General features: G+C 48.2%; 2 protein-coding genes and 2 long non-coding RNA genes across 8 annotated transcripts in view; 2 read left to right on the plus strand and 2 right to left on the minus strand.

Moving 5' to 3' along the window:
- The window catches only part of NFYC (nuclear transcription factor Y subunit gamma), a 66,223-nt gene extending 61,592 nt beyond the window's left edge, over positions 1-4,631 (minus strand). For all 4 annotated transcript variants that reach the window (XM_040231545.1, XM_040231544.1, XM_040231543.1 and 1 more), the window contains exon 1: positions 3,121-4,631. The gene's annotated coding sequence lies outside the window, so the exon portion shown is untranslated. The remainder of the gene's footprint in view (positions 1-3,120) is intronic.
- Positions 4,632-5,802: 1,171 nt separating this feature from the next.
- On the plus strand, positions 5,803-9,800 carry LOC120856343. The gene is made up of 2 exons (XR_005719423.1): positions 5,803-6,130; positions 8,245-9,800. It is a non-coding gene; the product is annotated as an uncharacterized LOC120856343 (long non-coding RNA).
- Positions 7,664-26,573, minus strand: LOC120856344. The gene is made up of 2 exons (XR_005719424.1): positions 26,544-26,573; positions 7,664-9,400 (listed from the first exon to the last, which is right to left on the minus strand). It is a non-coding gene; the product is annotated as an uncharacterized LOC120856344 (long non-coding RNA).
- RIMS3 (regulating synaptic membrane exocytosis 3) overlaps positions 24,789-27,530 on the plus strand; it is a 44,329-nt gene continuing 41,587 nt past the window's right edge. For both annotated transcript variants that reach the window (XM_040231546.1, XM_040231547.1), the window contains exon 1: positions 24,789-24,875. The gene's annotated coding sequence lies outside the window, so the exon portion shown is untranslated. The remainder of the gene's footprint in view (positions 24,876-27,530) is intronic.

A 27,530-nucleotide genomic window follows, 5' to 3' on the forward strand; every position in this document is an offset into this window, starting at 1 on the left:
CACACACACACACACACACACACACACACACACACACACACACACACTGTAGAATGTATGGAGGCTAACGCAGAAAGGTATACTGGTGCTGAAGAGCTACCACTAAGAAATGCTTGCTGAATAAAAATGATATATGTATATGCCTGTCTTTGTAACCTTGTTCAGATTTGCTAAAAAAGAAACTAGCTTATGGATGTCTTAACAGTCTTCATCTTTAACTTAATGACTAAGCCAAATGAAGCTGACATGACCAATGTACAAAATGCATGGCGTCCTATTTGCCCTCATACTTTTGATACTCATCTTCCACACTGCAGTGTCATTACAAGCATGAGGGAGGGGACCCTCACCTAATTACATAAGACTTCCAATTCACTTGAAACCTGAATTTAAATGTTTCCTTGAAAAATTGGAATTGCAAATATTCTGTTGTATCCAGTTTTAATTTACATGTCATTGAGGATAAGCATATCCTACAATCACCCCAGTCTGAAGAAGGCACTAGGTTTTTTGATAGGTCCCAGTGTTTGGAGACAAATGTGCTAAAGAATGGTGATGTTGGAAAAAGCTCCCCAGTGAGCTCTTTACGCTATGCACTTGGTAGTTCCTCACTGCTCAGCAGTAATCATTTTCATATATAGAAAGTCTATGGCAACAATGTTTTGAAGCCTGGTTTTAAAGAATGCAGATTTTTAAACTCTCTGCACATACTTTCCCTATCACCTACCTGGGTTCAGAAAAACGCCAGCAGTTTACTATGTTAATCTCTCCCTTCACAATAGAAACCAAGGGATACAATTTAAACACCTAGTTGAAGAAACAATGTTCTATATGGTTATCATTCTGTGGTCTAAACAGTACAACAAACTCTTATTGTAATTATTCAAATAAATACAATTTCTTACTCAAATTCTCCTACTCAATACATCACTAACATCCAGAAGTCAAGGAAAAATGATCCATTGTGAAATGTAAAACCACCTGAGAATTTTGACGTCAGATTTATGCTGATAGCAAGACACAGCAGATAAAACTACAAGCTTTGACATCAGGCAACTTGAATTTTAATCCCAGCTCAACCACTGAGCAACACTGGAGAAGCTACTTAACCTCTCTGATCTTCAATTTTCTCATCTGCAATATGAGGATGTCTACCTAACAGGAAATGTGTTAAATGTACAAAATGTCAATCCCCTTCCTCTACTACTTTTCCCTTCTGTCTTGAAATTTTAGTTGCATTCGCATAAAACTGAGAAATGTGAAAATCACAGGAGTTTCTTGAAAATGGAAATGTAATATCTATCTAAAGTTGAAAGAACCACCTAAAATAGACAAGGAAAAACAAAGTAAAAAAACACAGGTTTAACAAATGTGTTTCCATGATCTCCAAACCTAAGGAGGAGCAAACATAATACAATCCAAGTTACTACAATTCAAAGAAAAAGGAATGTACCCCCAACAAGCTGACTCTTAACAACTCTCAATTTAAAAAAAAAAAAGCTTTCTGAAATATGAACCACAGAGTTGACAAACCCTGTTACATAAGACAAGATGCAAGATGCTATGCACTAGCTTATTTTCACTCCAGGCTGCTTATGAAAAAAATTTTCCTTTAGAGTGTATGAGGGTGGGTGTGCTTTTTAGACATATATAAAAGGAAATAAATGTGCCAAGATCCAGGATCTGTCAAGCGCTCCTCCACTAAAGAGGAACCTAACAACATCCTTTCAAACAAACAACTGCCAAGTATCTGATGTTTGCTAGAAAGAGTAGCTTTGGAAACTTGGAAACTGAGCCCTGATCTGTAACTTTCCTAGAGCAGTAAAACTACATGTGTGTGTTAGTCACTCAGTTGCACAGACTCTGTGATCCCATGGACTGTAGCCCACCAAGCTCCTCTACTGGAGTGGGTTGCCATTCCCTTCTACAGCGGATCTTCCCAACCCAGGGATTGAACCTGGGTCTCCATACTGCAGGCAGATTCTTTACCGTCTAAGCCACAAAACTTCCTATAGGACATCTGAAACTAGCAGCATGGTCCTGAGACCCCATCATCTGTGACTACTCTCTTAATATGATTCCCAAATCTGAAAATGTTTCCCCAAATGCTTCTCCTTTTTCACTCCTACAGATCTGTCACTATTAAATCCTGTGCCCCCTAGGCTGGGCACTCTGTTATTAAGAACAAGCACACCTATCCAATAGATTGCCTCCCTCTCAGCCTGTATTTGTTTACTTCTTCCTCACACCATAACCACGGCCCTAATCTGGTAACTACGGACTCCAGGGTTTCACCAAAACCTGTGTTTCAGCACTGGCACTCTCTAGCAAAATTTCTGATCTGATCCTATTGTTCATCGGATATGTCTCTAGGGCCCTGATGCCCTCTCTTTCTATACTATGCTCTCAGATTTGGCATCTGTGGACATCAGGGTCATTCCCTGTGTTATATACTCCAAGTCTAGCACCCCTGAATCTCAAAGATCTTCTCAACCTGTAACTCAGGTTTCAGCGTTTCCAAGCCTGGCACCCTTGTGGCTTACACGCCCCTATCCCAGACCATGCACGTTACACGGAGGGCACCTCTGGAATTTGGAGTGCCTCCCACTCCCAGCCACGCATAGGATACTCCTGAAGTACTTGCCAGACCATCACCCTCTCTCCCGGCTTAAGGCCTCTAGGCTCGCCCCCAACTTCCACCCCACGCCTGCGCTGTAAGTGGTCATCGCCCGGCAGCCCGAGACCAAGACGCGTGCATCCCCACAGCCTCTGATTCCCTGACAACCCCTAGGCCGGAGCCAGCGCGACCAATAACGTGCCAGGTCCTCGGCCTCCCCGCCACCGACCAATCACGAGCGAGCCCCCCCGCCGTCGCCTTCCGCCAATGGGAGAAAGCCCGCGAGCCGGGCCGACAAGGCGCACGGACCCCACGAGCGCGACGGCGGCGACAGCGGCGGGCCAGGGAGAACACAACATGGCGGTGGGCAGGCCGGACCGAACTACAGCAGCAGCCACGCGAGGGAAGTGAGGTCTCCGCCGAGGGCGGGAAGCGCCGCCCCTCCCCCCGCGACTGCCGCTCACCTCTCCCCCTCCCTCTCGCGGACGCTCCCGCACACTCACACGCCTCGGCTCAGAAGTCCAGGGAAGAGCAGGAGCCGCCCCCGCGCTCCGGCGGAGTCGGGCAATGCAGAGGCCTGGGCACGACGGAGGGGAGGGGGAAGCGTGCGTCACGGAGAACGGAGCGCGCGCTAAGCCGGGGTACAAACAAGATGGCGGCCACGCCGTTTGCACTGTCTTCCCCCGCTTCCCCTCCCCCTCCCTTGGCGCCTTGGCTCCTAGTGTCTTTAATGCGCAGAAGCTTAGTTGCTTGAAGTCTCGCGAGAATTGAGAAGGGGCGACGACTTGGTGAGACTTGAGCCATCTGACCCCGCCCCCTTTAGAGTCCTGAGGTATCTAGCGGGGTCCTAGATAGCGTATTCAGTCTTTGTGGACCTCTGCTATGGTACGCATGCTTTTGAGTTTTAGGGGAATAGATAGTTTTTCTTGTTTTTTTTTTTTTTTTTTTTTAAGGAGGTGACAGCTGGAGGATGGAGGGCGGCATGAGGAATGCCAAATTAAGTGCGCCGTTAAAGAAGACAGCTGCCAGTACCGTAAAACGGGATTTAAAACTGTAAAGATATACTTCAAAATAAAGAACAGCACTTTCCTAGAATGGTCACCTTGTAATTTTACGTCTATATGCACATTGTTTTTGTCACTTGAATGCAGAATTAAAATTTCTTTAAAAGCAGTAGGAAACTGAACTGCAACCAGCATTCGTTTTCATACTTTACCGCTTTAATCGCCACAACTACTTAGTCCGAAGGCATTAGCATTATTTCTATTTTACTGGTGATGAAGTTGAAGCGCCAAAATGTTAAGTAACTTAATGAAGGCTCCGCAGCTAGTTAGTGGCGAAACTCGGTTTGAATAGTCCCCAAATCTGTATATAAATACATCAAATATATATTGAGTAGAATCATCCACAATGAAACTGTGCACTAGGTTGCAAGCACAAATAAGACTGCTTCTGCTGGTGGTTACCCTGAAGTTTACAAATGACTTTTCTGAGACTTGTTTTGCAGGGGTCCTCAACAATAAAATCGATACACTATTATTATTTCCTTCCTTTGAGTTTATGACCCTAGTGATAAAGTTGTTGAGAATAATGGAATAAACCCTGGACTTGAATTCAGGAAAATTGTTTTCAAATCCAGCCTTAATAAATCTCACTTCATGCACTCAATAAATATTTGATGAATAAATAAAACCTGACTAGTTACAGGACACTTGAGTTCACTAAGTCTTGTTGATTTCTTCATCTGTAAAGTGATCTAATTCCTACCTCGGAGTGTCAGGGATATTGAATGAAACAGTTTAAGGGAGAGTGCTTTGCAAAAGAATTTCAAAGTAGTGATAATGATGTTTTCAGACATGAGAAATGGCATAAAAATTAAACAGACTCAAGAACTAGTATGTTGAGATAAATAAGCTTAGCTAATGGGGAAACGGAGAAGGCTATGGCACTCCACTCCATTACTCTTGCCTGGAAAATCCCATGGGCGGAGGAGCCTGGTAGGCTGCAGTCCATGGGGTCACTAAGAGTTGGACACAACTGAGCGACTTCACTTTTACTTTTCACTTTCATGCACTGGAGAAGGAAATGGCAACCCACTCCAGTGTTCTTGCCTGGAGAATCCCGGGGACGGGGGAGCCTGGTGGGCTGCTGTCTGTGGGGTCACACAGAGTCGGACACGACTGAAGTGATTTAGCAGCAGCAGCAACAGGGAAAAGCTAGGTAAGTCTTTTTACAAATATTTATTGAGCAATTTTTACATATACTATGCTTATGAAAGAGAAGTAAAAATGTGCAGGGGACAACATAAATTAGTAGTATTAGTTGTTATTATTATATTTAAGTATGACAGCAGATGGGCTTCCCTAGTGGCTCAGCGGTAAAGAATCTGCTGCCTGTGCAGGAGTCATGAGTTTGATCCCTGGGTGGGTAAGATCCCCTGGGAGAGGGCATGGCAACCCACTCCAGTATTCTTGCCTGGGAAATCCCATGGACCGAGGAGCCTGGTGGGCCACAGTCCATGGGGTCCCAAAGAGTTGGACACAACTGAGCGACTTCACTTTAGTGACTAAGCAAACATTGATGGTATATAGGGACTGTAGTCAGTTTCCCTCTGGGAGCATGGAAATCAGGTTGCCCTCAGAATTAAACTAATAAAAATTTACATAGTGTAAGAAATTATCCAAGGATGATAGTAAACATTAAACAACAGCAAGTGTTCAAGCACTGATCTACCAGGTGTGAAGTCCAGGAAGGGTCCTGGAGATACCTTCTATGTTAAGCTTTCAGTTGCCAGTTTGTGGATAGGTCCCAGGGGAGGAGATGTCAGGAGACTTGGAACTGCAGCTGTTTACCAACTAGCACAAAAGTATTTCAGTATTTTAACAGTTAATATTTATAACTGGTAATAGTCACACTAATACATACAGCCTGAGTATTAGTCCTTGCTGTAGACTGTGGTTATCAATATTCTCTGCCCCTCCTTTGCTAAAACTCTCCCTCAGGGACTTCACTGGTACTCCAGCAGTTGAGAATCTGCCTGTCAATGCAGGGGACTCGGATTCCATCCCTGATCCGGGAAGATCCCACATGCCATGGAGCAACTAAGCCACAACTAATGAGCCCGTGCTTCACAAGAAGAGAAGCCACCACAATGAGAACCTGATACACCGCAACTAGAGAGTAGCCCCTGCTTGCCACAGCTAAAGAAAGCCCTTGTGCAGCCAAGAAGACCCAGCACAGCCAATAAACAGATAAAACCCCTCCCTATCTGGCTTGTTCCTAGAAGGTTGTGTTTCTCACCCTAATGTCATCAAGCTTGACTTTGTTTTGGTCAATGAAATGTGAGTAGAAATAGCTTGATCCACTTATGAGCAGAAATGTATGAGCCATCTCATGATTCCACCATATTTTTTTCTGTCATGAGAGGATCACATTTCAAATAGGGCTACTTTTCCAGGTTTGGTCCCGGAATGAAGATGTGCAGAGCCACCATTGACATGCATGACATGGAATGTGAGTAAGAAATAAACCTTTGTTACAAGCTGCTGAGATCGTTTCAGTTGTTTGTTATTGCAGCATAACTTAGCTAGCCTAAACTGGCAAACACAGCTCGAACCCAGGTGACTCAGCGGTAAGAATCCACCTGCCAGTGCAGGAGATTCAAGAGACTTAGGTTCGATCCTGAGTTCCCCGGTGGCTCAGATGGTAAAGTTTCTGCCTACAACATGGGAGACCTGGGTTCGATCCCTGGGTCGGGAAGATCTCCTGGAGAAGGAAATGGCAACCCTCTCCAGTATTGTTGCCTGGAAAATCCCATGGACGGAGGAACCTGGTAGGCCACAGTCCATGGGGTCGCAAAGAGTCGGACACGACTGAGCGACATTGACTTACTTTGGAGTGTGAAAGATGCCCTGGAGGAGTAAATGGCAACCGCTCCAGTATTCTTGCCTGGGAAATGGTAGAGGAACCTGGTGGGCTACAGTACACGGGGTGCAAACAGCGGGACGTGACTGAGCGCGCGCACACACGGGTAAGCCGAGAGCTTATCTACAAACGATCAAAAATAAACCAAACACTGATCCAGTTCATATGAGAGGGATCTCAAGGCAGATATGATTGCAATTTAATAGAACCCTAATCAGTCTTGTCAGCCAACCATTCTGTACTGTATTTGGAGACTGTTCTGTCAAACAATAGTTCTGTATCCTATTTGGAGAGAGATTCTGTGAACTAAAGGGCTTAATCAGACATGACTACTGAAAACAAGGCAGAGACGAGCGTTAATGTTGCCCCTCTAAGCCCTGTCTCAGACTGGCCTGGGCATTGAGATTTTCTTGTCTGTGTCATCCCTACAGTGGGTGAATTACCTCTGGGTGCCTCAGCTAAGAAATGCTTCTTAAGATCAATATGCCTTCCTGGTGTGATTCTGTGCTCACCCAGCAGATGTCCTGCCTCTGGGACAGAATTTAGTGATCTACCACCTAGAGGATCCCAGTTCTCTTGATAATTTCATTTTTCATTGTAAATTAATCTACTAGATCTGGGTATATGTAACTATCCATTTTTGTGAGCTGAGAGAATATAAGAGCCCTCCTGGGAGATGGTTCTACTCTGTGCTTACTATTAAAACCTGGCTTCTGAGATGGCAAGACCAAGGCCCAGTTCTGAGATGATGATAGATTCCTTAAAGTGTTAAAACTATAGAGGGACCTCTCTAGAATACCTTAAGCTACACCCCTCTATCTCATTGTATGGCATCTTTGATCTCAAAGAAGAGCAGAAAGTGCTAAAGAAAGATACAATCCACATGTTGTGGGAGTTCAAAAAGGAAGAGATTACTTCCACTTAGTGTGAATGGGAAGAATTCAGGAAAGATTTGTGAGGATGTGACATTTTAAAAATGTGTAGAATTATGGAAAGAGCATGCCATGTATAGGTGGCCACTAGAGCACGTATAGGAAGCAGGGGGTTGATGGAGGAAATATAGAAGATGATGAAAAGGGAAAATCATCAAATACATTTTGGTCAGATTAAGGCTCTTGGGTTTTTTTTTTTTTTCTTTTCTGCTAAGGAGACAGTGGTGGAAGTCTTATTGTTTTTATTTAATTTTTCCATTTTAATAACTTAGAACAGTTTATTGGCATTAAGTACGTTCACATCATTGTGCAACCATCACCACTATTTGTCTCCAGAATTTTCGTCATCCCATGCTGAAACTCTGTGCCTGTTAAACAATAACTCCCCGTCCTCCCCACCCTCAGCTCCTAGGAACCCCTGTTCTCTTTTCTCCTTTTAAATTTGACTATTCCAAGTATATCATATAAGTGGAATTATATTGGGCTGGCCAACAAATTCATTCAAGCTTTTCCACAAGATGTTACAGAGAAACCCAAATGAACTTTTTGGCCAACCCGATACAATATTTTCCTTTTGTGTCTGGCATGTTTCACTTAGCATAATGTGTTCAAGTTTCATCCATGTTATCAAACTTTCTTTTTTGGAGGGAGGAAGAAGAGGGTGGAGAAAACACACATGCTTGAGGAAGGTGCAAAGGCACAAGGGACAAGGGCCCGCCACCAGGGGCCTTGCGCTATGTCTCACTGCTCAGTTTCTTTTGCTCCCCTCAGCAGCCCAACGTGAAGGCCTCAGGGCAAGGACACCTTCCGAACCAGCAGCCATCAGCCCAAAGAGCGCCCCTGGGCTCAGGCCCTGCCATTCTGCCCCTGAATGCTGTTCCTGCCCACACCGCTTAAAGATGTGGACCTGAACCCCCGAGAGACCTCAGGAGGACTGGGGCCTCTTGTCGAACAGCCTTTCAGGCAAACTTTCATCTCTAGTTATGGCTGAATATAGTACTCCATTAAGTGTATATAGCATATTTTTCTTATAAATTCATCCGGCAATGGAATTTGGGTTCTCTCTTTTGACTATGGCAAATAATGCTGCTATGAACATTGGTGTACAAATATCTGTTTGAGCTCCTGCTTTCGACTCTTTGGGGTACATACCCAGAAGTGAAATTGCTGGATCAGATGGTAATTCTATGTTTAATTTTTGAGGGACCACCATACTGTTTTCCACAGCAACTGTACCATTTTACATTCCCAGTGATAGAAGTTTTTACAGATGGGAATGACATGGTCAAAACTGTGTTTAACCGCTACGCGGGGCTTCCTTAGTGGTGCCTGTGGATAGAAATCTGCCTGCCAATGCTGGGGACGCAGGTTTGATCCCTGCTGCAGGAAGATTCCACATGCTGTGGAGCAACTAAGCCCATGTGCTGCAACTACCGAAGCCCTGGCACCTAGAGCCTGTGCTCTGCAATAAGAGCGAAGCCGTCACAGTGAGAAGCCCAGCACTGCAACCAAGAGTCGCCCTGGCTCACCACGACTAGAGAAAGCCTGCGCTCAGCAACGAAGAACCAGCACTACCAAAACAAACACACAAAATGGCTATCTGGCAGAGGTAACAGGATGGAGTAGGGTTTCAGAATGACCAGCTGGAGACTCCCACATAGGACGAGATCTAACAGGAGCCTGAGCACATCAGTAGCAGTGAGAATGGAGGGAGGAAGATAGAAATGCAGAGGTGACGCTGCCCACAGAGGACTGGAGCACTTGATTGTTGATCTGCTGTTGCAGAGGTGAGGAGCAAGGGAAATGAAGGTGTATGATATGACCCCCAGCTTCACCCCTGGGAGTAGGGTGGTCTCCAGATGAAGATTTCTGGACTTCTCCAGAGCGTGGCAAGTGGGACATTGTGAGCTCTGGGATGGACACTTGTCTTGCCTTTGCCCTTTCCAATGGTAATGACACTGTACTTGCAGCCCAGCTGCTGAGCTCTGAAATCTGTGCTACACTCTGAGATCCATTGCCCTTCACCCCAAGGCCTCACTTCCCACAAGCTGGCCACTGACTGAGCACAGCAGGGATTTTTGGACAGGCACCTGCCTAGGATAAGTGACGGTCTTCTGATGGACAACTTTGGCTCAAGGACTCCTCAGTGACCTCACAAACGTTCCTTGAAGCTGCACTGCAGTCTAAGGTGCTTCCACCTAGAACTCCTGCCTTCTCTCTTCTTCACTTAGGGTCAGACCTGCTGGGTGGTCCTCTCCCAGTCTCTCTCAGGTCTGGCCCCTATTGTCTCTCACAGGTGTTTTCCGTATTGAATTTCTTGGGTTTAACCCTGTCTTGAGGTCTGTTTTCTGAGGAGCTGAACTGACAGGAGGGGAGGGAGGATGAGCTCACAGCATCTCCTCTACATCCCGTCAGCCGTAGGGGTAAGTGTGTGACCCACCCTGACCAGTCACCATGAGCCCCACACCTTGGCCCAGGGCCTCCTCAGAGTCTCTCTGCATCATTTGGCTCCCAGACCACTAGATCTTGGTCCACCTCAACCACAGACATGGCTAACCAGCTCTGAGTGAGGCCTCACAGTTCCACTGGCTGAAGCCAGCGAGTTGCAAGCATGGATAGTCTGGCTTCTCTCGCGCTTTCCAGACCCTGAGGACCCACCACCTCACAGAGCAAGAGATCTGGGCTCCTAAGCAGCTGCTGAAGGGGTCGGTGATGTACAGGAGATAGAACCTGCACCAGAGATTTAACTGCCCATGGGGCCAACTATATATAGGCTTTCCTGGTGGCTCAGCTGGTAAAGAATCCACCTGCAATATGAGAGAGCTGGGTTTGATCCCTGGGTTGGGAAGATCCCCTGGAGAAGGGAACAACTACCCACTCCAGTATTCTGGCCTGGAGAATTCCATGGATTGTAGAGTCCATGGGGTCGCAAAGAGTCGGACACGACTAAGCAACTTTCACTTCAGGGCCAACTGTGATGAATGGAGGAACAATTTACTCTTCCTCCCTTCCTCTGATGGACTGTTTGAAGGTATAGTTTCTCTATACAGTCTGAAGGCTTTCTGCATGTCCGAGTGGGTAGACCTGTCCAGAGACCAGATGTGTCTCTTTACAGTTCATTGTAAAGAAGTAGCAAGAAACATTTCCTTGCATTGCTTACCATCTTTTCCCGCTTCCCTATCCCCATCCGCCCTGCTCTAGCATTGTGCATCCCATATAAAGCTTTAGCACTTGATCCCTTCTTCAGGTTTTGTTTTCTAGGAGACCTTGTTAAGACAGATCACAGTTTCTGAACAGCTGAGCACTTGACTCAAACGAAGCTAAGCAAAGCCTTCCTAAAGACGTAGAATATAGAGAGACAAGACTTTTCTTCTGTAGGTCTTGAGTCATAAAGATCTGTGGGCGGCTACCACTTCTGCTTTACAGGAAGAGCCTGCCTGAGCACAAAGGCATCGCAGAGGAAGGCAGATCTCAGAGAAAGAGAAGGACACAGAGGCCTGACATCCTTTGAGCTCCAAGAACCAACCCTCCCCAATATGTATAATAGTTTTGTTATTTAGCTCCCTGAAGACCGGTTTTACCAATCCAAATCAAAGAAAATGTGGTCACCTCTGGATCCCAGGGCACCTCCATTTAAGAGATCAGTCAGGAGTTTAGATTTGAGGCTCAATTTCAAATTCCTGGGAGAAAGAGCTGTTGCTTGGACTAGGTCTAGCCAGATGTTTACCCCTGAACCAATCAACATCATTGTGGGCACAGGGTCACGTGTAAATATGGCTGTAGCCACTGAAAGGCTGTGAATATGGTGTGAGAGCAAGTAGGGAGGAAAAGCGGGAGTAGAGAGTTGGGCAGACCAAACAAGGGCTGCCCACTCCTGGAGAATAAATAAGAGGGGAAACGGCAAAGAGAAGGGGTCTGAGGACCGACCTAACACCGTCTAATCCAATGCTGTCCTGCTCTTTATCTAAACCAATGCTATCCAGTAGAACCTTCTGCAGTGATGGAGGTGTTTTATGTCTGTGCTGTTCAGTATAATAACCATCAGTCACATGTGGCAGTTCAGCCCTTGAAGACAATGGATGCAACCAAGCAACTGAATTTTTTGCTTCATTTTATTTAAATTTGAAAAACTATGTAGTTAATGACTACATATTGGACAGGTCAGACCACACTGCCGGTCTGTTTGGGAAGAAAGCATGGAGTATTGGATATTGCATGTGCTTTGGAGTCAGTCAGATCTAGGTGCAAGTCTCAACACTACTTCTTAAAAATTGAACAGATTCCTTAACCCCTCTGAGCTGTAGAAGTGAAAGATGCAAAGGATAGTGAATAATACATGATACCAAAGAGTAAGAAAGGGGCAAAAGATTGCAAAGGGACAAAAAGTCAGCTGGGTTTAGCAATGAGGAGATAGAGTAAATTAAGACAGAAGTATTCAAAGTGTGATGGGGTTAGAGCCAGACCAGCAATTTTCCTGTCTTCTGGACATCTGTTAAGTATCTTTCCTCTGGAAGGGGATCCCAGGAAGGGAAAGACAGGGAACAAAAAAATTTAATTTTAATCCTGATGGCCATGAGGGGAGGTGAGAACCCAAAGGTATGTCCTGAAGGTAGGGCTCCAAGATCAAGCCAGAAAAACAATCAGAAACAGTCAAGCCAGAAAAACACAATCAGAAACAGTCAAGCCAGAGAAACACAATCAGAAAGTCAGCCAAGGGTCTGGAGCCAAAGATAGGGTTACATAGACCAAGAAACTAGAAGGAAAGAACATCTCATAAAATATCCTCATGACATAGCACTTACTGTGTAACTAGATTGTGAACCCTTCAGGGTTCAGAGCCAAGTTCCTCTTGGTATTCCCAACACCTAGTAAGTTCCAGACACAATAATAGGCGTTTAATTAACATCTGTCAGAATGAATGCAAGTAAGCCAGTCCACTCCTTGGTGCATGGTATTCACTCTAAAACTGTTAAATGATCAAAAAGAGAAATCTCTGCACTGAGAAGGTGCCAGGGAAACCTTCATGGCAGGGAAACCCTGTTTGTATGATCCCTAGCATATTACCTGGCACAGAGGGACTGCTCCACAAGTAGTCACAAGGGTATGATTATTAGTGCGGGAGTGAGGTTTTGCATAATGATCAGGGAAAGCCTTGATGATAAGAGGAGCTAAGTGAGTGAAGTCGCTCAGTTGTGTCCAACTCTTTGTGACCCCATGGACTGTAGCCTACCAGGCTCCTCTGTCCATGGGATTTTCCAGGCAAGAGTACTGGAGTGGGGTGCCATTTCCTTCTCCAGGGGATCTTCCCAATGCAGGGATCAAACCCGAGTCTCCCACATTGTAGGCAGACGCTTTACTGTCTGAACCACCAGGGAAGTTAATAGGAGCTAACCTATATTGATTTCATTTAATCTTTACCCCACTCAATAAGATAGATCTTATTAGACTAATTTCACAGATGAGGAAACTCAAAGAGGAGATGTGACTTATTCATTGTTAGCCAGTTCAGAAACAGCACAGCTGGGGTTGAACCTGAGCTTCCCTGATTCCAGGGTCCAAGCTCCAACAGCAAAGATTTTGGAAGCAGGAAGCAGAAGTGTCCAAAGAGGAAATTAAGGAAGGCAGTTCTGGGGTTAGAATTCACTTCTGATTTCTATACGCTTACAGAAATTACGATGCCTTTCTCTCTGGAACACCCGGTGCTTGTCTTCTTGGCAAGGTCCTTACCCCTTCTACTGAGTTCACCTCTAGGCCACCCTTTTGTTTCATGTCCCAGTCAACTACATCTACTCTGCTTTTACTCAAGGAAGTAGAAGTTGAAATGGGGTCAAGGGGAGGTTTGTTTTTTTTTTTTTTCCCAAGGGGAGTTTTTATTTCTTGGTTTGTTTTATCTTCCTTGGTGGCTTAGATGGTAAAGCGTCTGCCTACAATGAGGGAGATCTGGGTTCAGTCCCTGGGTCGGGAAGATCTCCTGGAGAAGGAAATGGCAACCCACTCCAGTACTCTTGCCTGGAAAATCCCATGGATGGAGGAGCCTGGTAGGCTACAGTCCATGGGGTCGCAAAGAGTCGGACATGACTGAGCTACTTCACTTTCACTTTGTTTTAGTTTTAAGAAGGAAAACTCCAGAGCAATTTTGTAAACTATGCATTTTCTAGTAGACAGGCAGAAATTGACAATGAAAGAGAGAGAAAAGATCTGCAGAGGTAAGATTTTGGGGTCCTCGGCACAGATGGGTGAGAGCTTGGCCTCTGACCTAGAGCATCGTGTGCTTTCCTTCAGAGCAAAGAAAGAGAATATGGATACAGAGGCAGGAAAGTTAGTAAAGGTCAGGATGCTTAAAATGAAAAGTCAAATTTTGCACCAATTGATGATGGCATAGTCTAGGACAATGGCAACCCACTCCAGTGTTCTTGCCTGGAGAATCCCAGGGATGGGGGAGCCTGGTGGGCTGCCGTCTATGGGGTCACACAGAGTCGGACATGACTGAAGCGATACAGCAGCAGCAGCAGCAGCTTATTAGTAGATCATAAACCCACTTAGAAGTTTGCAACCAGCTTCATTAAAAAAAAATAGAATAGCATAGAATTGAAAATTTGAATTAATTACACATAGCAAGGGTAAATACCGTGGAAACTATTGTGAAACTTCTGTTTCAGTTATATGTCCGGCTAGTAATACATGCATACTATAAAATTTATTTCTTATTGAGGGTTCAGTAAAACATATTTTAAAGCCACTGTTCCAGGATGAGACCATGAGAAGAATAGCTGATTCCTAGAACTTCCTTTCCCTTCCAGAGTTTTCCATGATGCTGGTAAATTGGTCTTTTTTGTGACCAGCAATTGGCACCCTAAGGTGCATGAGCTTGATCAAGTATGCCAGAGCTCCCTAAGCATGTGGGTTCCATATGTACCTAAACATTAGTCTCCTAGCCTTCAGGGATACTCTTTCCTCCTGAGAAGAAAATCCTGAGATTCACTGTGATTGGACAGGCTGAGTTCATACAACCACCCTGAACCAGTCATTCTGGCTGGTAGGATTGACCAGCTCAGCCCTTCTTTTCCCTGATAAGGGTCAGCTTCCTGGAAATACTTGGATCCTGAAAAGGAAATCAGGGGCTGTTGGAAAGGGGGAAATGGAGAAATGAGATAATCAACTGATGCCCCATACATGTGTCCCTTTAGGTGCCAAAGTTAGTTGTAAGTTTCAATAGCATTTGTGCTGGTCATTTGCCTGTTTGCTCTGAGCTGCGGTCTAGACTCTTCCATGTTCTTGGTACTGAAGAGTGCCAGGCCCTGAAGGGCCCCCAAAACTACATTTCCCAGTCTCCTTTTGCTAGCTGACTTGCTGTCAGATTCAGTCAGTGGGAAGTACAGGTGGGAAACTGTATGGCTGGAGATGGGATGGCTGGAGGAGATGCGAGCATTTTCTCTTTGTATCCACGGGAGGCTCTGGCGGCAGCTGGTGATTATGGGTTCAGAGACCTTCAGTATTTCCAAAAGCATCCATGGTACTGGAGAGGTGGCTCTAGGCTCCAGCGACCCCTGGCAGTTCTGCCGGTAGCATCATTTCAAAAGCAATGATCCAGTAGCATCACTAGCACCCCTGGCTCTAGTAGCACCCTTCCAGTTGACCCTCCAGATCTAGGGGTGGTAGAAGCTTCCTGCAGCTACTAATCTCTAGTCTTCTCCACCTTACCCTTTTGCTCCCTCAAGCCAACCAGTTCTCTGAAATAAACTACCTCTGTTCGAAATTCCAAGCACCTTTTCTGTTTTCTTGTCCTCACCCAGACTGGCATGATATTGCCCTGGCCATTAAGCTGACTGCCATGATTAATTTCCCAGGTGTGCTGTTTGCAGATGTTGAGCTGGGTGATGCCACAGAGAAGCACATTAAGCCCCCTGCTGGGGCACTGGGACAGGAGCACGGGGGACCCTTGAGAGAGCACAGAGGAAGTCTCACGCTCCGTTTGCTTCCTCATCTTTCCCTATCAGAACCGTGTGATGGAGAACTTACTGCCTGCCTCCCAAGATAACTTGAATCCATGCTGTGGCTGGAAGGGATGGGTTCTGGAATGATGAGGTGGGAACAGAAAACATGCAGAGTTGGTAGGGGGCCCAACACGGACAGGTCGGGGAAGGGCCTGCCCTGGCTGCCAACGAGAGTTTTGGGAAGGAGGAGGGGTAGGAACTATCACCTCTGCATCCTCTTTTCCAGAGGAGATGATGGAGGGATAAACCTGCAGTTCTCAATGTTTCCCGTCTTACCCTTCCCCAAGTGCTCTGCAATCAAAACAAGAAAACAGACTCTTCCAATGGCATTTATCCTGACTGATACCAGAGGAACTATTACTGAATCCTTATGTCTTACCTTTACTTCTGTAGGTTCCTGTTGCAATCCAGACCTCCAGGGGGGTAGCCAAGTCTCTCGAGGGCCTGGAGGAGTAAGATTGTGGATGACTCCTGGAAGCCTCAAAGGAGCAGCCATGCCCAAAACACCACTTTTCTCAGAGGCATCTTGCCACGGCCAGTAGCGTCTTGCAAGATGGTGTTGGGCAAGTCCCACTAAGGTATGATCCATGATTGGAAACCTCCTAAACCCAGCCAGCCACTAATTTGCTCTGTGATCTTGGGCAAATCAAGTTCAATCTCAACATTTCCACCTGTTTGTTAAAGAGCAGAAAGGGCAGTCCACTGGTTAGGACTCCGAGCTTCCACTGCAGGGGGCATGGGTTTGATCCCTGGTCCCACGAGCTGGGTGGCGTGGCAGAAACAAAATTAAAAAGAACAAAGTGATAATTTTTCTAAATTCTTTTAAAATACATTGTGTTAAGGGAATAGATGGCATGGGAGAAATGATAGGTGTTACCGTCTGTCCCTCCTTCTTGCCCATCCTCCTTGGGCTTCTGTATCAAATAAGATAACAAGCATGAAAAGGCCCTGAAAAGTACAAAGTCCCATAAAAAGGCAAGAAAGTGTTATTATCAACATAGTCGTTAGCGTAGAGGGATGAAGGCAGGGCACAGGCTGAAAGCCAAACAGCTGGAAGGCAGGAAATCTTAACACCAAAAAAGGAAACTTTCTCTGTTCAAATTCTTCCTGGAGTGGTACTTTCTTTGGCGCAGACCTGGCACTGAAATCCTCTGAATGCTGACACAGGTCCAGGAAAGTGTTCTGGGGACAGGTAGGGCATCCAGCAGCCAAAAGACGCTGGGAGAACACCCAGCCTGATTCCTCACTCCTGTGATCCAACAGAGGATGCATGGAAGGGAGAGGTTCCGATTCAAAGCCAGGTGTGTGCTGGGTTCCTCCTCCAGGCTCCTTTCCCGCTAAGATGCCAGGAAAGACTGAGGGCAGGGGGAGAAGGGGACGGCAGAGGATGAGATGGCTGGATGGCATCACCGCCACAATGGACAAGGGTTTAGGTGGACTCCGGGAGTTGGTGAGGGACAGGGAGGCCTGGAGTGCTGCGGTTCATGGGGTCACAGAGTCGGACACAACTGAGCGACTGAACTGAACTGAACTGAAGCTCTTTAGGGACCTAGGGTATCATGGGCATGCTTAACTAATGCTGAACTCAGTGGCCCACAACCTAAAAACCATTCCATGTTATGTTCAAAGGGAACATCCATCTGGGGAGGACCTTAAGGATGGTCTAGGCCAACTGAGGCCCAGTGAGGAGCAGAGACTTGCCAAGATAAGTAGAGTCAGACTCATCAAGTGGCCAGGAACAGTAAACTGCCCCCTCCGGCTCACATGTAAAGGAGCTTCTCTCCAGGACTGGCATCCAATCTAGGCCTTACTGCTCACAGCCTCCCAGTCTCGGAACAGTCCTGCTCCTCCCTCCCTCCAGCCAGGCTGCTGCTCACTGCTGGTCCCCGCTCTTCGTCTCCGCTCAGGGCTTCGCTGGAGCCTGACCTCCCTACCTCACCTCCCTGTCACCTGACAATTTCTTTCTGTTCCTTGGTTCAAGAGAGCCTCTAACTGGCCTGTCTCAGATGCCTGTGCTGGGCTATTATTTAAAGGTCACCAGCTAATACATGAGATGGTAACCCTTGGCTCAGGGCTGGCCCCCATCTGCTACATCTAGAGGCCGGAGGGACCATATGGTCTAAACCAGAGCCCCAACGGGGTTTGCGGTCTGAGCAGCCTTTCTTCAAAGTGGACGTGAGTCTGGCAGGCACCGTGCCATCCCTGGAACCATGTGACTCGAGCCCAAGGCTCCAGATTTCCTGCCCAGAACTTTTCCCAGAGGATTTGTCATTTCTTTCCTTGAGTTATGTCACAGATAAGCCTTCATTCCTGCTAAATGTCATCCAGGAAGGTCTTCCTCCTTCAGCCCTCCCTCCTACTCCTCTTCCCTGCCCCAAGGAACTTATGATATAGTGAAGACAAAGACAGGAAAATGATTAGATTACATCTCTAAGTATAGGAGTGCTTTAGAAGGAAATATAAACAAAGTTATAATAGCAAAAACTTACTGAGTTCCCTGTACCAATCACTCCTGATCACTGTACAAACATTTTTCTCATTTAATCTTTACAGCTCCCCCGTGAAGTTGGTACCACATTTGACACGCATGAAAACAGGCTCAGAGAGTAGTTCGCAGATAATAAACAGCACAGCAGGACTCTGATGCCGAAGCCTGCTCTGGCAGCTACTGTGTTGTGCGGTCTTCACCATGTTGTTTGAGCACAGAGGACCACCTTGGACTAGGGAGGAGGCAGGGGGAGGACTATGGAGAGCAGGAAACGTCCAGGAGGAGTTGCTTTCTGAACTGAGCCTTGAGGTAGGATGGGGCAGGGAGGTTGTTATTGTTCACTCACCAAGTCACATCTGACTCTTTGCAACCCCATGGACTGCATGCCAGGATTCCCTGTCCTTCCCTGTCTCTTGGATTGTGCTCAAATTCACATCCATAGAGTCAGTGATGCTATCTAACCATCTCGTTCTCTGTTGTCCTCTTCTCCTCCTGCCTTCAATCTTTCTCAGCATCAGAGTCTTTTCCAATGAGTCAGCTCTTGGCATCAGGTGGCCAACATATTGGAGCTTCAACTTCAGCATCAGTCCTTCCAATGAATATTCAGGGGGTGGGGGGAGAGTCACTGTAAACAGAAGGATCCACAGTGTGAACAGCACCAGTGTGATCAGGGTGCAGGGCTGGAAGCAGGTTGCATGCCCCTAAGACCGAGTGCCTCCCTAAATTTGCACCCTGGGCACCTCTCTTGCCCCACCCTCATCTGGACCTGGCAGGGAGGTTGGAGTTTGGGCAGGAAGAGTTTTGAAAAGAAGGATCCAGGAGAAGAAGGTGAATTCAACACAGCCTAAGAGATGCAAGTAGTAGTGTCTGGGTTTCAGCATCTGAAATGGACCCTCAGGGCACATCAGTAGAGTTCAAAGTGGAAAACCCAAGAGGAATGAGAACCCTTAAAATAACCACTCAAACAACCCTTTCTGCCCGGATTCCCCACACACCTTTCTTCTGCTCACCTTCCACTCTTGTCTTGGATATCACTTCCTCTAGGAAGCATCCCTAGGTCCCCCAGGCTTGCTTAGGGTACTTGGGTTCCTATTTTGGAATTGCTCTTGGCCTTTCTGTTTCCACACTAGGCTGTGAATTCCCTGAGGACAGGGGTTGGGTCTTCTGACCCTTCCATCTCCAGCAAAGCATGTGGCTCATAGAAGCTGCTCAGTAACAGTCAGATGAAAGAATAACAAACAGCCTCCCAGGGGCCTCTGCCAAGTTCAGGCCATTTTCTCTTTGTCTCTGGAGTACTACCAACCTCAGCATTAGGAATCCTACATGTGTTGGAACCAGGAGAAACCTTAAAACTCATTTATTTATTTCCTTCCTCCCACCTTTTCCAGATGGGTTGATTGTGGTACAATATTCATGTATTTGCCAACAATTTCAATCTTATGTCTCCCGCCACAATTTCTCATCTGAACTCCAGACCTAACCAGATGCTTCTGCAGCTCCTCATTTAGGATACTCCAGTGTACCTGAATCTGAACACGTCCAGACCTGGACTCAGCATCTCCCCAACCTGGTCCCCCTCCAGCCTCCCCTACCTAGTAAAGAACATCACCACCATCCCCTGCTGCCAGGGTCACGATCTGGGGAGGTCCCTTGCCACCCCTTATAGCATCCCATCACCAATCAAAGATCAAGGTTAGTAGCTTCTACCGCCTAAATCATAGAATCTCTCCAAGTCCCCTCTGCTGCCTTAGTTTAAATGCCCCATAGCTCTCAATGGACCCCTGTTAAAATCTCCTAATTAAACCCTCCAAATCTGTTATTTCCTTGTTCCAACCCATGCTTCCTACAGCCAGAATGATCTTTAAAAAGTGCTGCTGCTGCTGCTAAGTCATTTCAGTCATGTCCAACTCTGTGCGACCCCACAAATGGCAGCCCATCAGGCTCCCCCGTTCCTAGGATTCTCCAAGCAAGAATACTGGAGTGAGTTGTCATTTCCTTCTCCAATGCATGAAAGTGAAAAGTGAAAATGAAGTCGCTCAGTCGTGTCCGACTCTTAGCGACCCCATGGACTGCAGCCTACCAGGCGCCTCGGTCCATGAGATTTTCCAGGCAAGAGTACTGGAGTGCTAGTTTCATGTCATTCTTTGTTGATATATTTCCAATGGCTCTCCATTTAAATAATAATAATAACTCGTATTGTTATTATAGTTAACCCGTATGGAAATTTATTATATCCCAGGACCTGTTCTGAGGACTTTACACACAATGACTCAGTTAATCTTCTTACACAGATGAGAAAACTGAGGCTCAGAGAAACACTTTCAGGGTTTTTGCATCAACTCTTACCCCATCCTTGACTCTTTGATCTGGTTGCCTGCTATTCAAACTTTGGATGGATACTGTGGGGAACATTCTAGGACCTCCCTTTCTAGGTCAAGCCTTCCTCTGACTCGTATCCCAGCTTGCAATCATTGGACTGATGTCTGCCACCCCAGTTGGCTTGGAATTCTCTGTCCTTCCCATTGTGTCCTCAGTACTTGACATGTAATAAATGCTTGCTCAATATTTGTTGAATGAATTGATAAAAAGTGTTTTCTTTTTTCAAATTTTATTGAAGTTTTGTTGACTTATGATATTGTGTTAATTTTTGATATACAGCCAAGTGATTCAGTTGTACATATATATTCTTTTTCATATTCTTTTCCATTATGTATTAGAGGATATTGAATATAGTTCCTTAAGCTATATAGTAGGACCTCGTTACTTACCCATTTCCATATGCAATAGTGAAAGGGGTATTCCATAGGAGCGGGGGTGTGGTCAGATTTGCTATAGAAGGATTTCACTTATGTGAAAGTCTGGAGGTGGTGAGACCCAGTCACTGGATTCAGCAGCTGGATTCAGGAGTGAGGATGGCCCTTTGGAGGAAGGGAGTGGCCATGGGGGTGGAGAGCAGACAGGGAACCTGGGAGCATTAGGAGGTAGGCAGGACAGGCCCTGAAATTAATTGGATGGAGGGGAGGACAAGGGTGAGTCAAGACTGACTCCCATGTTTCCAGTTTAGGCAACCTGCACCTTGATCCCGGGAGGAACAAGGCAGGCTGGACTGCAGAGCAGGTGGTCCCTAGACCAAAGCAACAGAAAACACGGAAAAGTTCTCAAAATCTTTGTGCCCTAACTCCTCGGTGCCCAAACTCTAGCTTGGTCAAGTATATTTGTCCCACCTCATCTCTCCAGCTATCCCAACAGCTCCTCCCCAAAGCCCCAGTCTTCCTTCTCACAGGAGACTTGTAAGTTCCGTTCCACTCCTTCACCCCTCCTTGAAACTCGACAAGATTCAGCTTCAAGGACATCTCTGGGATCCCTCCCCACTCCCTCCACCCCTTCCTGGGATTAACATGTTCTCTGCTGTTTCCAGGATTCATTGAGTCAGAAATGTTTCTCTGCCTGTCTCTCCTAATGGCTGTTTTTCTCAATTCTAAATTGCCAGCACTTGGGATAAGGGCGGGATCAAGGTTAATTAAAAAAAAAAACAAAACGTTGTTTTATTGGTTTCTCCAAGGATTTGGCTTTCTTGCATTAAAAGTAGGGCCGGGAGTCAGACCTTGAATCCTGATGGCACCACTTAAGAGACTGGACAAGTCACTTCTTTCAAATTCTATTTCCTCATCGGTCAAATGGAGATGATAATACAGTGGACCCACCTAGAAGAGTTGTTTTAAGGGTCAAAGGAAATAGTCTATGTTAAGTGTTTAGCACAAGGCCTGGAACATTATTAGCTTCCTCAAAAATTTAACTCTTATTTACATTAAGAAAAAGTCTTCCTGCCTTAACTCTGGGAAACGGCATAAGCGGAATCGAAGGTTGCAGTTCCTGCTATGGCCACACGAGGGAAGTGGTGAACAGCCTTGGCACAGGCTGGCTCCGCTGTGCTAAGGCACCTGCTGTGGACCCAGATGGCCAGGCTGGGATTTCCGGGGCTTCCCGGCCCCTGAACAGGTGGACCCTGGCCAGGGTGCCGTGGGAGGAGCCTTCTCGATGTACTCTGCCTTGACTGTCACTGCCACATCCGTCCCTTCTGCTCGTGCCCTTCGCAGCTTGCGGGGGGGGGGGGGGGGGGGGGGGGGGGCGCCGGCGGGCAGGGCAGAGGGGCAAGAGAAGAAGGCAACTGGAACGCAGCCCTTCCCGTTTGTATTTCAAGTCTTTCAAACTTGAACGTGATCACACTTCTCTATAGAAGTTTTTATAGTTTTATAATTTTTACAGTCAAATTTATCAATGTTTTCCCTTTGGTGTACAGGTTTCATCATGCTTAGAAAAATCTTTTCCATTCCATCCCCCCAGATTGTGAAAACATTCACTTATTTTTCTTCTGGTATATTATGGTATTTTTATTTAAATATGGGCTCCACCTGGAATTTATACCCATGTAGGATAAGAACACAGCTCTCTCTCATTTTCCCAAATAACTTGCTTGATAGTCCACCTGTTTGTTAAAAGGCCTATACTGAATTCCCCTCATTTACCTGAAGTGCTACCTTCAACCGACACCGAATTCCCCTGTGTGGTTGTCCATTTCTGCTCTCTATTTTGTTTCACTGATTCCTCTAGGTCCGCTTCAATACCACACTGCTTTGAATACACTGGTTTTAGAATATGGTTTTTGTTTTATTTATTTTTGGCTCTGCTGGGTCTTTGTGGCTGCTCGTGCTTTTCTCTAGTCATGGTGAGCAGTGGCTGCTCTCCAGGTGCGGTGCGAAGGCCTCTCATTGTGGTGGCTTCTCTGGTTTTGGAGCACGGGCTCCAGGGTGAGCAAGCTTCAGAAGTTGCGGTACATGGGCTCAGCAGCTGTGGCTCCCAGGCTGTAGAGCACAGGCTTAATAGTTGTTGTGCATGGGCCTAGTTGATCCACAGCATGTGGGGTCTTCCCGGACCAGGGACCGAACCTGTGTCTCCTGCATAGGAAGGTAGATTCTTTACCACTGAGCCACCAGGGAAGCCCCTTGAATATGTTTTAGTATCAGGTAAGGTGCAGGAATTCCCTGGAGGTCCAGTGGTTAGGACTGGGCACTTTCACTGCTAAGCATGGCTTCAGTCTCCAGTCCAGGAAGTAAGATCCCACAAGCTGCGCTATTCGGAGGGTGGGAGGGAAATCAGGTAAGGCAAATCCCTTTTCATTCCTTTTTTCTAGCTTTATTTTTTTGTCCCTGCCTGTTTATTCTCCTATGTGCCCTTAAGGATCAACCTCTATCCCTCCCTTTACCCCCTGCCCAATCCTTCTGGAAGCCATTATGGAGCTTTGGAGTCCCTGAAATTATGTAAGGAGTGTACATCTGCACATTTCTCCGGAGGGAGGGTCCAAGATTTCATCAGATGTGCAGAGGGACCTCAATTCCCAAGGGAGCCACTGGTTCACATGGCTTTGTGATGGGGCACATGGGAGGAGCACCGAGCAGTCTGGATTCCTCCCATCTCTTCCACATCTTCACAGACTCTGCTCTCCCTGTCCTTCACCTCCACCATCCCCAGGAGGGTTGTTTTTATTAAATAACCCCAGTCATTTTCCTTCCCCCCTCCTCCTCCCCTTTCCATTCCCCAGTCACATTGTAATCCATGCCCTCAGCAGGGAGACTACTCGCTTTGCCTGCCTTCAGGGGACAGTTAGGAAGGCAAATAGTAATAATGCTGGCGCCTCTCTAAGTCAGTGAATTTAGAACACTGGAGCCCAAAAGTGGAATTGACCAGCTGAGCAACGTTAGGCACAGGAAGATGGGACAGGCACGACTCTAGGAGAGACTGTATACAGCGTCCTTGTGTCCCAGTGCTCGGGGAGCCCACTTCGAAGCTCCAGTTAGGCAGAGGGCAAAGTCCTAGGGCAAGGTTTCTCAGCTCTGGCATTAGTGACATTTGGGGGTGTCCTGTGCGTTGGTAGATGTCTTGCAGCAACCTTCATATCTTCTCACTAGATGCCAGTAGCAATCTCAGATGTGAAAACCAAAGATGTCTCCAGACACTCTGGAATTGGGGGAGCAGAATTACCCTAAGTTGAAAACCACTGCTCTAGAAGGAGAGGAGAGCCGAGGGTCTCAGGGCAGGACACTACTCTCTTAGCCTCTGTCTGAAAGGGACATCGTAAAGGTTTTCTTCATAGCAGGCACTTGGGCAAGACTTCCCTCCTCTCTGGGCTTCAGGTTTTGCATCTGTAAACTGGATTTGAAGTTTGTAGACCATTTCCCCCTTCTCTCACCATCTGACCATCCTGGATCTGGTCCACGGTGTGACGGGGGTATCATGGTGCCAGTAAGGTCCTGGGAGATCCCCAGAGAGAAGGAAGATGAGAAAGAACAGAAAGACGTAGAGGTGCGGGCGGGGGGAGACAAGCATTAGCAGGAGCGTTCTGGAGAAAGGTAGTGGCTTGGAGTGCCCTCTGACCCCGTCCCTTCGAGGCCTTATTAGCGTAGGTCGCCCCCAACCAGGCAAACCGAGACTCTCCAGATTCCCGTAGGCCCCGCCCACCACCACAGGCCCTGCCCCCACCGGCCCCGCCCCTCCCAATGGCCCCACCCGCCAGCCCGAGGCCCCGCCCCCATCAGGCCCCGCCTCTCTTTGCCTCCCGCCAGCCGGGGCTTGGGCTTTGCACCCGGCGGCGGCTGAGAACCGTGGCGGCTGCGGAGCCGGCAGCGCAGGCGGGCGGAGCGGAGGTGCCCGGCCCGGTGGCGGGCGATGCCCCCGTGAGCCTCTCTCGCCGCCCCTCCCCGCCCCGCGCCCCTGCCCCTCGGAGTCCGTCGCGCGCCTGGGACCGGGCCGCGCCTACCGCCGGGTCCGCGGGGCGGGGTCCCGGGGCAGCACCTGCCCCGCCTTGCGGAGTCGCCTGGGCCAGCCGAGACCCCTCCCTGTCTGGACCCCGGCCCCACCTCCGGGTAAGTCGATAGGCCTTGCTTGCCTAGGAATGGATGTGGGGAGGGGATGGCGGAGGTCCGGGGACCACGGGGCGGGGGAAGGGTCTCTGACGGTGAGGCGCCATGTAGGGACCTAAGTGTTCAGGGTCTAGGGAGGGGGTTTCGGGGAGGATGACAGTGTGTGTGATGACTCGGGTGGGGGGCTAAGGTTTGAGAAAGGAACATTAGGTGTTTGGAGAAGCCCGGAAAATGGAGTAGAGGGCCCCAGAGTCTTGAGTTCTTTGCTGATGCTCAGAGCACCTGGGCCCCTGCTCCTCAACAGCATTGCCTCCCATGGCATTTTTGGAAAGTGCTTAAAATCTATCCTGGAAAGGGAGCTGGCAGGCAGCCTGCCTTTCTTTTTGCTGCCTGTGCCTGGTTGAGAAGCTGGCCACTCTTTCCTCCAATGAGACATCATGGTGGTCCCCAGAGGACCCACCCCCATCCCCCACCCCATATAAAGAAAAGGGGTAATGCTCACTCCAGCCCTAGGGTGGGGAGAAGGGACTCCTGGGAAGCCAGGAAAGACAGTTGGTTACTCCATGGTGGGGAATCCAGGGTTCAAGGAGGCTTGGCAAGACCTTTGGTGCACAAACTGGGCATCCTCTCCTTCAAGAGGAGGGTGTTTTCCCCTCCTGGCCCCAGGATGCCTGGACTGATGCCCATATCACCTTCTCTGGACAACCCATCCTGAGAAGGAGGTTTCTTCCCAGTACCCTGGGCCTGGAAACCCAGGGAAGGCCCATAGCCCCCGTGGTCCTGGTTGGGGAGAGCAATGCCATACCAAGGCCAGAGAAAAGGGGTGCTGGCTGCCCTGCCACCTGGGGCTCTCTGGATGTGGCCCTTTGTGGCTGGGGAGCCTGGATGAAGATCACTGTCCAATTCCAGCCCCAGGGGTGTGGTCTGGATGGAGAGAGAAAGGCTGCCACCCCTTTGGTCCAGTCTTCTGCTCAAGATGACTTAAGTCTGAGGTCCTTGAATTTGGGGCCTAAAGTGGTGGGGCAAAGGCCTTTCTGGGCCAGGCCTGGTCACCAAGGGGTTAACTAACCAGCCCCCACCGTTGCTGCCAGCCACCAATTAGTCTGTCATCAGGCAGCTGCCAACTATCCCTGGGGACATGTGGGCAGCCTAATGGGGCATTCTCTCGTGGAGGTGAGGCAGGGGGAAGGGGTCTGTGAAACCTGTGCACAGACCAAGCTCTGTGCCCTTCGGAGCCTGTTTAAGGTCCACAGACCCCTTCCCCGCCCGTTGTCCCGATGCCTGGCTTAGAGACCTCCAGCCCTGGGGTTCCATACCCACCCGACCCTCTGCAGGGAACGAAGCCCAGAGTCAGGCAAACTTGGCTTCCAACCCAGGCTCTGCCACTTTCTGGCTATGCGCTATTGAGGAAATCACTTCTCTTCTCTGAGCCTCCTTCAGTAAAATATACCCACCTTCTAGATCTGCTGGGAGGAGAAAATGAAATGGTGGATTTGAGCCGCTTAGCACAGAGGCTGGCACTCAGGGGAGCTCAGTAGGTAACTGCTGAACTCCTGAGCAAGCCCAGGGCCAAGGACCCGACGGGACAGACAGACAGGAGCCCAGGGCTGAGGACTCAGCAGGGACCAAGATCCCATCCCTTGGGGCGTGAGGTCTCAGTGGGCCAGGCACTGTCTCTGCCTGAACTCTCCTCTTTCCCTCCCTCCTTGCCCACAGACACTTCTGGTTCTCTGTACGTAATTGGATTTTACTGTGCGGAGCCCAGGGCTGAGCTGCTCCTTTCTGGGCGTGCCCTGTCCCTAACCAAGTGCTTAGCTCTGTGGGGTCTGTCAGGGGTCTGGGTGATGCCTGCAGCTTCAACAGCAGCTGGCCCTTTAAGGAGGGAAGAAAACAATTATCTGGCCTGGGCATTGCATCAGCTAGAGGCTGGAGGGTCCCTGGGGAGGAGGGGGCAGGCTGGTGGTTGATTTCATTAGTGCCATGTGAGAACTCTCACCCGGGTCTATCCCACTCCCAGGCTGCAGCCTTGTCTGCGCTGGGCAGCAGCCGAAACCCAGCCCCACTGACTCCCCCACCCCACCCTACCCCACCCCCCACCCCGGGAGTACCACCTTGGAGGACTTTGTATACACCCAAGGCATGCAGGGGGAGGTAGGGAAGTGTCTCCCACACTGGCCTTTTTGCTGACTTGGGGTGCAAGAATGCTTCCTTGCTGACAGTTAGGGGTGTCTCCCCTTCTACTGTTTGGCTGACCTGGGGCTTGATTCTCCCCCACTGGCATCTTGTTAACTCAGGGGAGGGCTGCCTTCTGCATGGGCTTCTCACTGACAATGGGGCTGTCTCCTGCCCTGGTGCTTTGCTGACCTGACAGGAGCTATGCTGCCCGGGCTGTGTGTGAGCTGAGGCCACGAGTTAGAAACAGTTGCTCTCTGGTTGGAGGTGAGCTGCCTGGGAACTGTGAGTCACAGAGGCAGAGAGGACTCCAGGTTTTTGGGCACCAGAGAGACCTGGGTTCAGAACCCACATCCTCCACTTCAGCCTCTGTTACACTTCAGGACTCAGATGTCTCTGGAAAATAGGAATCATTTACACCCATACTGCCCCACCCCATCTGGAAGATGCTTGGTGGGTACAATGTAACTGGATGAACAGCCCGTA

Source organism: Oryx dammah, unplaced genomic scaffold (assembly GCF_014754425.2).
Source record: "Oryx dammah isolate SB20612 unplaced genomic scaffold, SCBI_Odam_1.1 HiC_scaffold_28, whole genome shotgun sequence".
NCBI classification, from domain to species: domain Eukaryota; kingdom Metazoa; phylum Chordata; class Mammalia; order Artiodactyla; family Bovidae; genus Oryx; species Oryx dammah.